The 10,221-nt window shown below is 48.0% G+C and overlaps 1 protein-coding gene across 1 annotated transcript in view; it reads left to right on the top strand.

Annotated features, from left to right (window-relative positions):
• The first annotated feature begins 1,675 nt into the window (after positions 1 to 1,675).
• Tln2 (talin 2) overlaps positions 1,676 to 10,221 on the top strand; it is a 425,269-nt gene continuing 416,723 nt past the window's right edge. The window contains exon 1 of the mRNA XM_029481962.1: positions 1,676 to 1,775. The gene's annotated coding sequence lies outside the window, so the exon portion shown is untranslated. The remainder of the gene's footprint in view (positions 1,776 to 10,221) is intronic.

Raw genomic sequence — 10,221 nt, 5'->3', positions numbered from 1 at the left:
AACCTGGATCTTGAACTACAAAAAATATGGCTGTTATTTTCAGTAAACTAAGGGACAATTTAGCAAGCATCAATTTAATGAACTTGGCAGGTCTTAATGAAATCAATAAATATTTGCTTTGAAAGTCTGTGAGATAGCTTGCCACCTCTATTCTGCTAACCTAGCCAATGTCTAAACTGGTCTGGGAACAGGAATGTTTATTCATGGGGCAGGGAAAAGTCTGTCCTGCAACTTTTAGGACTGCCTCAGGTGGCCCAGTAATTTGTTTTCTGATTGCAGATTTTGATGTATAAAGTGTATTCTATGCAAAGGAAGTTTAAGTTACAATGTTTTAGTCTTAAGACTTTGTTTCTCAACCTTCTTAATGCTGGGGCCCTTTAACACAGTTGACCCCCAATCGTAAAACTATTTTTTGTTGCTGCTTCATAACTAATTTTACCACTGTTATAAATTGCAAAGTAAATATCTGATATATAAGTTATCTGATATGTGACCCCTAAGAAAGAGTCGTTTGACAGCCACCCCATCTCCCTCAAGGCTTCTGGACTCATTGGTCTAAGACTAAACTGTTTTCACATTACACCAGGCTTATTCGAGGCTCCCATGGACTCCTTAAAGATAGTTCATGTTACAACGTTGATTCACTCTTGGATGTACAGTGACCACAGTTTCAAGCTGAGAGACACTAATGTTGCTATAGTTGCATTTGAGGAACTGAAGAGACTTGCTATGTACTTTTGGGTCTATCCTGGTCACTCTGTATTGGGCTGAGGAAAAATAAACATCGATGCTTTTTCTTATTAATTTTTAAAATTATAAAAATTTAAAATAAAAGTAGAATTAAGCAGAAAGAGAAAACAAACCACAATTTCACCAACCAACACCTTGGTTAGTTTATTCTATCTGTCCTCTCAGCATTTCTCTCTACATCCTAATTTTAAAGGAAAGGGGCTTTGTGATTTGTTCTGTCCCACACTGGTACCTAGGATAACTTTCACTTTGTACCCTGCCATCCCAACATTCCCTAGCTCATGTAAATACAAGGGATACATACGTGACTTAATTCCAGGACATGATAGATGGAGACATAAGTGAATGAATGTATGAATAAAGCAAGCCACCCAGCCGGTCGGCTGTGGTGGCAAAGGTCTTTAATCACTGTACTCGGGGAGGCGGAGTATCTTGAGTTTGGGTCCAGCCTGGTCTACATAGTGTGACGCTGTCTCGGAAAAAAAAAAATCAGTGCAATAGTCACACCCATTTTGCTACCCATCTTCCTGGAAGAGTCGTTTCTTAAATCCAAGTGACTGGCATCCATCCCGCCACCCTCATGGCTGGATCCACACCTGGTAACCTCCAGGACCCGGCCCGTGGTCCCGGCGCTGAGAAGACTCAGAGGCCTCATGCTAGCCTGGTCCCCCTGCCGCCTCATCCCTCTCCAGAGCGGGGCCCAGATTCTGGGTCAGCCGAGGGTGTCCCTTGTTCCTCTCACACGTGACCCCCACCACAGCTCCACGCGTGCCCCCATCCCGCGCCCGGGTTGCGGACACCCAGGAGCTGGGTGGCGAGCTCCGCCGCGCCGTCCCCCAGTGATGACGCGCTTCCTGCCCTCCCGGCGCTCGCGGGCCGTGCGCTCGCGCTCGCCCTCGGCTCCGGTTCCGCGCCCGGAGCCAGCAGCGGCGGCAGCGGCGGCGGCGGCGGCGGCGCAGCGGGAGCGGAGCTGGCTGCACTCGTGGGCTGGCGCTCCGCAATGAGACAGTAGCTGCATCCCCGCGGTAAGGCGCGGCGCGTGGCGCTGCCCAGCTCTCCAGCCTGCATGCGCGCTGCAGGGATTTCCAGTGCCTTTTCCCTCCCATCTCCAGAAGGGATATGTGGGTGGTTTTCTTCTCGGGTTTGCATCTCGTAAGTGATGTCAATGTAGAAAAACCCTGTCAGGCTTCTAGATTTCATTGCTTAGGAGGGTATCTTTTTTTTTTTTTTTTTTTTTTTTTTTAAAAAAAAAAAAAAAAATTGCAACGAATGCACCTGTCTATTGCACATGTAGGTTTCGCCNTGTAGAAAAACCCTGTCAGGCTTCTAGATTTCATTTTTTAGGGGGGTTTTTTTTTTTTTTTTTTTTTTTTTTTTTGCAAGAAAAGAAAAATAAATTGCAACGAATGCACCTGTCTATTGCACATGTAGGTTTCGCCGCACTCAAGCCGGTTGCCGGGGTTTGCAAACAGTCTTGCAGCGGGAGCCAGAGAGCTGATCCCTAGCCTTAGCCAGCTGGTCCCCTCCCGGGCTCGGTCCTCAGGTTTCCAGTAACAGGGTCGGTAAAGCGGCCCGGTCTGCACCGAGGGGCCCCCTGGACTCCGGCCGTGACCCTGGCGCCGACTGAGTTGGCGGAGACCAGAGCGGCTTCATTCCAGCACTGGCTGCCCCGACTTAAAGCGCCACTTTGCAAACAAGTCTCCCGTTCCGGCTCGTGGAGAAAGATACCCCGCGATGCTTCCTAGCCCCCGACTCTGAGACCTGCAGATTGCAGGACTCCCCCTTTTCCCTGGCCGTCTCGCCAACAACCAGCTGCTGGCCGCGGACCGCTCAGGGAAAGCGCGGGGCAGAGAGCGAGGGCAGGGTTTGGACCCAGCTCGGCCGCCTCTGGTCTCCTTTCCCGACCCTCAGGAGCTGAGATTTCGCGCCGGCGGGGATCGGGAGGGATCGGGAGACTGGCATTTCGGGGCCCAAGGAACGACGTTCGAGGGCGCCATATTTTCAGTGGGTTTTTACAGAAGCTGGGGGGGGGCGCCCACTTTCCGAAGCCCCCGGGGGAAGCCGGAGCGATTGTCGTTGGGAAAGTTTGCGCGCCCGGGCGAGCTAAGAGGCGGCTGTCCCCACAAGGGCGCGCGGACTGCAGCGCGTCGCCCAGGTCTTTCTAGGCTGGGTCCCGGGTGGGGGGGGGGCGGCGAAGAGCGGTGCAGGGGACCGATGCATGTGGCTCGCGGGTGTCACAGAGCAGGGGAATCCGTAGCGCTTGGGGCTGCTTGGCGCAGAGCACACGCCCCTCTTTTCCCCAAGCTACTGCCGCCAGCGCTCTGCCGGAGCTGCGCGCACAGCCTCTCCCTGGCCTGCGCACGTTACTGAGCGTTCGCTTCAGTAACCCCCACCCCCCACCCCATCCCGCTCCCCAGCACCAGGGCTTGCGGGGTGCTCCACCTGGCGCTGGGGCTCACTCAAGGCTGGAGAGAAAGCAAGTAAGTTCGTAGATGGGCCAAGGGCCTGGCTTATGTGGATCAGCCTGAAGCCTCCTGTCGTTTCCTAGCTTGTGCAGGCGACAGGCTGTTTGCAGGGCTCTCTCTGGCGCGGGGATAGTGGAGGAAAGGGGTGCGTTTCCCGAAGTCGGGGCTTCAGGTGACACGTGGGAGAACTTGTTTTCTTGCTGTTGGGGATGGGGCAGAGGTGGAAGGAGAGGAGGCTGTGTTAATGAAAACTAAGTCCGGGTTATTTCCAGAGAACGGGAAGAGGAGTGAGCTGAAGTGTTTAATGTTGTAGGGGGACACAAAGATAATAGTAGTAGGATGGTGTTCCGAGGAAGCGCACCCCGGAACACGTAATTACGAGCACCTTGGTACTCATAGTGACAGTTTAGATTCTGAAGCTCCTGGGCGAGGGAATTACATTCTCTATGTTTTAGCTCCCGGATGGTTTTAGAAGTGGACCCGTGGGGGAATCTTTACTTCTGTACATACAAAGTGACCTCTGGATTTTTTGTGAAGGGGGTAGGGCAGAGTGTGTTTGCTGACCTGTGATTGGCTGAGTGCAGGAATGTGTTAGCTTTTCTCCTTGGTGTCTTAATCAAACAGCTTCACAGTAGAGAGGTCCTGTCAGCACTTGGGGTCTTCATCATTGGAAGAGATTTCGGGAAGGACCAAAGACACCTAATGGGGTGTGTGTGTCTGGGGAGAGGAGAGACTTTTGTGAAGGAGATGTAGCCCCTGGCGTCAGTAGTTGCCCATATGCTTCATTAAGTGCCACAGTGTGAAAGTTACCCTTTCAATGGTTTTACCTTCCTTGTTCCTCTCCGTGGGGATCTTGTGCAGAAAGTGAGAAGGAAGGGTGGCTATGACCATTGGCTGTGAGAAGGCCAGTACACGTGTGCATGCAGGAATGCTTTTCTCCCTTTTAATTTGAACCCTAGAAGAGTGGAAAAGTTCCAGATAACAGTTGTCCAAAATTAGAATAGCTGATGTTGGTGAGAATTAGCTGATGAACCCTCCCTCCCCACTCCCCCTTTAAATCACATTGACTTTTCTGGACTTAGCTCAGAGGTGGCACACTGAATCCCAGAAACGGAGGGTTCTTAGCCACTGTCTACCCCATACCTCTGTACACCTTTTCATTTATGTAGGAAGTTCTAAGGGATCCTGCTGGTCTCTCTCAGCTTTGGCTTTGTGTTTCAGACTTTGTATCTCCAAGGGAGAAGTAAAAAATTCCAAACTCCATCCCCATGAGTAGTTATTCAGTACATTGTAGGCTACATGTACGTTTAAAAATCCACCTTGCCCAGGTTTGTTTGCCAACATTGTTCCCTAGAGGGCATTTTAAATTTATTTATTTTTATGTGCATGTGCCTGCCACCTGTGTGCAGAGGCCAGAAGAGGGGGTTGGATCCCATGGTAACTAGAGTTGTAGGTGGTTGTGAACCACAACGTGGATGCTGGCAACCAAATCTGTATCCTCTGCAAAAGCTGTAAGTGCCTTTACCCAAGGAGCTCTTCTGTATGTGTGCTGCATATATTTTTTTGCACAGCTTTTAGATGTGATGCAATGAAAGTTAATTTAAAGGAGCTTTTAAAAAGTTTTTAAAAATCATATTCATCTGTCTGCCTGTCTGTCTGTCTATCTATCTATCTATCTATCTATCTATCTATCTATCTATCTATCTATTTGTGTGTGTGTACTCGTGCAGGTGGGTCGGGAAAAGCCATAGGCACCTTATTTAGAGGTCAGAGGAGTCAGGTTTTCCACTATGTGGCTCCCTGGGATTGAATTCAGGTCATTAGGTTTTGTGGCCAGTGCCCTTTACCAACCATCTGTGTCATCTCATCAACTCCAGAGATGTTTTATTTCAGGCCTTCTAATATTTAATCTCAATGGTACTACCTTAATATTTAGTGAATTCTGTGTGCCTCTTTCATCAGGTATTATTAACCAGGCTTTACTGTCTCTTGCCTGGTTCTTACTGTCGTAACTTCATAGCTTGATCAAAGTGCCTGATTTTTTTTGTAATATTTTGTAACTTCAAAAGGGCTAGAAAAGTGCCTTTGTGAGTTGGAAAGTTGCCTATCAGTTTACCAGGCCATGTGACAGGTGGTGTGTGCTTGCTGCATTCCCAGGCTCTTAGGATGGTGTCTGGGACTTGTGATCTGTGACATTCTTGCTCCAGAATTTTTGAGTCCGAATATTTTCTTGGGGATTTTGGGTGGTGTTTGACTAGCAGGAAGTACTAAAACCAGTTAAATCATTCAAAAACAATTTTTATTAGGTACAAAAAATGTTTAAAGGCAAGAAGAAAAACATAACAAGGAGGCTGGCATTCTAGAATTATAGTTTAACAAACCCAACTGGTGCCTTTTTAATTACAGTATTTACCCCATCCAGAACTTTGTAATCCTATTGCTTTTATATTTAATAACAAGACTAGCTAAAACATAAGCCAAACACAACTATTACAAATAATGGGGATAAGTGGTGGGTTTAACCAGATGTTCTCCCTGAAGTTGAACTCTTCCAAATGCCTCTGCTGCTCCCCTTCCCAGTAAACAGGCACCACTCACAAGGTAAGGCAGTCGCTCCGAGGGTAAAGCAGAAGTGAAAGGCTCTGGCAGTCTCTGACTTCCTGGCACTTGCCATCTCCCTGAAGATGGACAAGCTGAGTACAAGTCACATGGTCCTTAGAACCTTTCTTCACGGGTTGCCTTGAGCTAGGAATTAAGACCAGGCTCTTTTGCAGCCCATTTCACAGTGCATTTTCAAAGTCAGCGTCAGCCCTTCACATTTTGTTTTGCTCTTAATCAACAGTTCCAACTGACACTGTTCCAAAGCCTCGAGCAGCTCACAAGCATTTGCGTTGTCTTTTGACTCTTCCACAGTAGACTTTAACTAATGGAATCTTCTGTGACTTCCATGCCTTTGTCCTGCAGAAGCTCTTGGAGGCTTATCTTGCTGCTCTGATAAGTAACCCTGCCCTCACCCCACGCGTTTCATCCCTAGAGGGCAGTGCTCTTGTTTTGTGTTTATCTAGTAGATAAGGTGTGTGTGTGGGGGGCTGGGGGTGGGGGGGTGGGGGGTGGGCCGATAAGTGTGATTGACCAGTTTTGGAGCCCAGACCTATCATAGGATGCACAAAGGGAGTACTGGCAACTCCCAGAACAGAAGCAGAAGGTGGGCAGGAGAGGTGGCTCAAAGGTTAAGAGCACTGGCTGCGCTTGCTGAGGCTCTGCTCCTAGCACCCATGTGGCAGCTTATAACTATCTGTAATTCTGTTTCTGGTGGATCTGACTCCATTCTTCTGGCCATTGCAGGTACCAGATATGCACACATACACATGCTGGCAAAAAAAAAAAAAAAAAAAAAATCAAACCAAAACCAAAACTCATATACATATATGAAAAATAAATCAAGTACAGAGCCTTACTTTATTATTTATTATTTATTTATTTAGAAGACTCCCATTCCTGTCCTCCATCCTCTGTACCCAGTTCTGGTTCCTGAACATCCCCAACCTCCATGACCCTTGCCCTTGCTCTCATTTTGCTGAGTACCCAGCCCTTGATTGGACCCACCCTCTGCTTTGCCTCACTAATGAGCCTGGGTGGCAAAGCCACTGGGCCATCTGCACTGCTGTGCTCTTGATGTATGACTGAATCCCAGCGAGCCTCCTGATGCTGGCAGACCCACTGTGCTTTATTAGTGTGAAGTTGCTGTCAGCCGGTGACTTGGTTTACCTGATTCCTGCACTGAAGCAGTTGACTGACTACTGAGGAGTCCACGTCCTCCCTGGAGTTCATGCTCTCTGCACTTCTGCAGCTGTCTCCTTCCCCCTCCACATTATCAGAGTCCCTCGCTGATGGATTATCTTCACAGGAGATGCTCTGACATCTTCATCTTAGGCAAAAAAGCAGCAGCGGTGGCAGCAGCATCCCTTGACTTTGTATCTTAGCCATTCATCTCCCATTTCTTTGCTCTCCCTTCTTAGCAGATACTAGGAGAAAAACCACTTTTATTTTATGTTCTGTGTATGAGTGTTTTATCTACATGTATGTCTGAGCACTATTTGTGTGCCTTGTGCCTACAGAGGCCAGAGGGGAACTGGAGTTATATAGGGGGTTGTGATCTACCAAGTGGGTACTGGAAACTGAACCGGGGTCCTCTGTAAGAGCAAAATGTGCTTGCTTTTAAGCCATCTCTCCAGCCCTTCAGCAAAACATTTTTTTTTTTGAAAGAGTTGTCATGTTCTGTTTTATTTTTATTTATTTATTTATTTGTTAATTTATTTATGTATTATCTCCTCTGTACTCACATATTTTTATTTTTTAAATAGGAACTCACTATATATTCCTTGGCTGGCCTCAAACTTGCTGTATAAACCAGGCTGGCTTTGAACTTAGAGAGACTTACCTACCTCTGTCTCCTAAGTGCTGGGATCAAAGGCATGAGCCTCCCCACTCATTTTGTTCTCCCAGTGTACTCTGCCTTCACCCTACCCCTTGTGACCAAACTCTTCTCAAGGGAACAGAGAGAGCTCAGGCGCTTTTGTAGAGGAAGCAAACTTGGTTCTTAGCACCTACAGCTTACCACCTCTAACTCAGTTTCCGGTCGTCCGATATCGTCTTCTGGACACCATGAGAACCTGTACTCAAGGTACACAAACCACACACACATGCACAGTTAAAAAACAAACGAACAAACAAATCTTTAAAACAAAAACTCCAAAGAAACCTTTTTGTTGTTGTTATTGTTTGAAATGTGGTTTCTCTGTGTAGCTCTAGCTGTCCTGGAACTTGCTCTATAGACCAGGCTGTGCTCGGACTCAAAGAGAGCCACCTGCCTCTGCCTCTAGAGTCTTGGAGTCAAAGGTGTGTGCCACCACATGGGGCTCAAAGAAACATTTCCTAAGGTATCAGCGGCATTTGAAGAGTGAGTCCAGGGGTGCTCTCTCAGTATCTGCAGCCTCTCTACGTAATTTAGTCAGCTGATTGCCTCCTGTCTGGAACATTCTCTACACCAACTGAATCTGCCCCTGGCTGCTCTGACTCCAGCATTCTTGTTTGATTTATTCTTTCTGGCTTCTGGAAGCCGGAAATGTGGTTTCACAAAATACTTCTTTTTGGAGTCTTCAGTAATCTCAGATCCTGAGAGTCACAGTGGTATCCTTTCTTATGCCTTGGGCTTTTTCTCTTTTCTTGAATCCCTGTCGCTTTGACATTGCATGAGATCTTACCTGGTCTTTGGCATATAAGCTCCAAGGACTTCGGAGATTGCCTAGTCTGGGAAGTATTCAATGCATAGGTGTGAGGACCCGAGTTCCACTCCCTGTTTCCCATGTAAAGTTGGGCGTGGTGCTGTGGTGCTGGGGAGGTGGGCACAGGGATTCTTGGGTCTCGTTGGCCAATCAATCAGTCTAGCTTTACTCCTGAAGCTTCCTGTCTAGTGAGAGAGACCCTGTCCCAGAACAGGAGTGCACTGGGGCTGGAAAGGTGGGTCAGTGTTGAGAGCGTTTGCAGGTCTTTCAGAGGACTGGAGTTTGGTTCTCAGTACCTGTATTTTGTGACTCACAGCTGCCTGTGACTCCAGGTCCAGAGGATCCAACACCAGGCTGACCTTCAAAGGGACACCCTCCCCCCCCCCCCCCCCCCCCCCACCACACACACACATGTGCACATGGGCACATAGACTCAAGATTATAAATAAATAATAAAATAAATTTTATAAAGGCTACATGTGGTGGATCACACCTAAAATTTAAGCCCTGGCTAGGTTTGGAGTTTCAGGCTAGCCTTGTCTATGTGTGGAGTTCCAGGTTATCCAGGGTTCATAGTGAAATAGACAAACAATACACACACACACACACACACAGACAGCCCCCCCCCCGACTCTGCCACTGGGTCCCCATGTGTCTGCAACAATGAATGTCTGACATATAGCAAACACCCCCAAAATTCTAATGAGTGACGGGCTCTTCCTGCTTCCAGAGTTAGCCTTGGATGAGCCATTCGTCCGTTTCGGATTTTGTATCAGGATGCAGTAGTTGGAAGTCTTGTGCTGGGAATGAGGGGCTCAGGTACTGTTACTGGTAGTCACACCCTTGTTAAATACTTGTTGAGTGATAGGAAGTACCTGCCAAGGATGGCTGGAGGGAGACAAATGGCTGCCTCTCTCATTTTTATCTCTGTGAAGAGGAACCACTTAAGCAGTCTTCTTGGTAATTTTTGACGCTGGGTTGAAGATGACAAATTGACTTGTCTGAAATGTTTGCCATTGACCTCAGTGTCCTTGAATCACTCATCCCCAGAGCCCACTTGACCAGTGGGGAGCCAGCTCCCTCCTCTTCTAAGTCTGGCTTGGGGACTGGGGGTGGGGAGTCAGTTCCTGCATCTGGGCATCTGGGAGGGGCAGTTCCCTGTATCTTCCCCACTGCTGCTGTGCTGGGGATCCAGGCTAAGGAGTCTCAAGGCTTGGCATGCTTCAGTGAAAACATTCTTCTCCTCCTGCTTGCCTTGCCTCAGGACTGCCTGGTTAATGACCTGGCACCTGTGTCTAGTTCATATTTGATTTGAGTGAAGCCATTTCCTAAATATGGCCTAGGGTCATTCGTGGCAGGTCTTCCACGGAGAGTGTGGATTATTCCCAGGTTGGAGAGATTATACAGAGGCCACTTTAAGAGGCTTAATGTTCTCCTTGAAGGGCTTTCAACTGGCCTAGCACTTGTCATTCCAAGCCCTCCCCATGTGTAATGGAGTTCAAGGAGCTACCCTGTGGTAAGATGTCAGGCAAGGCAGCTGAAGTATAGTCACAGAGCACTAGGATTTAGCATCCAATGGGGAAGGCAGATGTCTTTGTAGGACATTTCAGCCTAGTTCCAGGGAAGTGTACCAAAAGACAAAAGAGCCTAGGGTGACAGTTACAGTTCATTTGGTAAAGTCCCTTTCTTTCAAGGATGAAGTCCTGAATTTGATCCCCAGA

The sequence above is a fragment of the Mus caroli genome, chromosome 9 (genome assembly GCF_900094665.2).
Source record: "Mus caroli chromosome 9, CAROLI_EIJ_v1.1, whole genome shotgun sequence".
NCBI classification, from domain to species: domain Eukaryota; kingdom Metazoa; phylum Chordata; class Mammalia; order Rodentia; family Muridae; genus Mus; species Mus caroli.
Note: the sequence above shows the minus strand (reverse complement) of the source record. Positions and strands in the feature narration are given on the sequence as shown.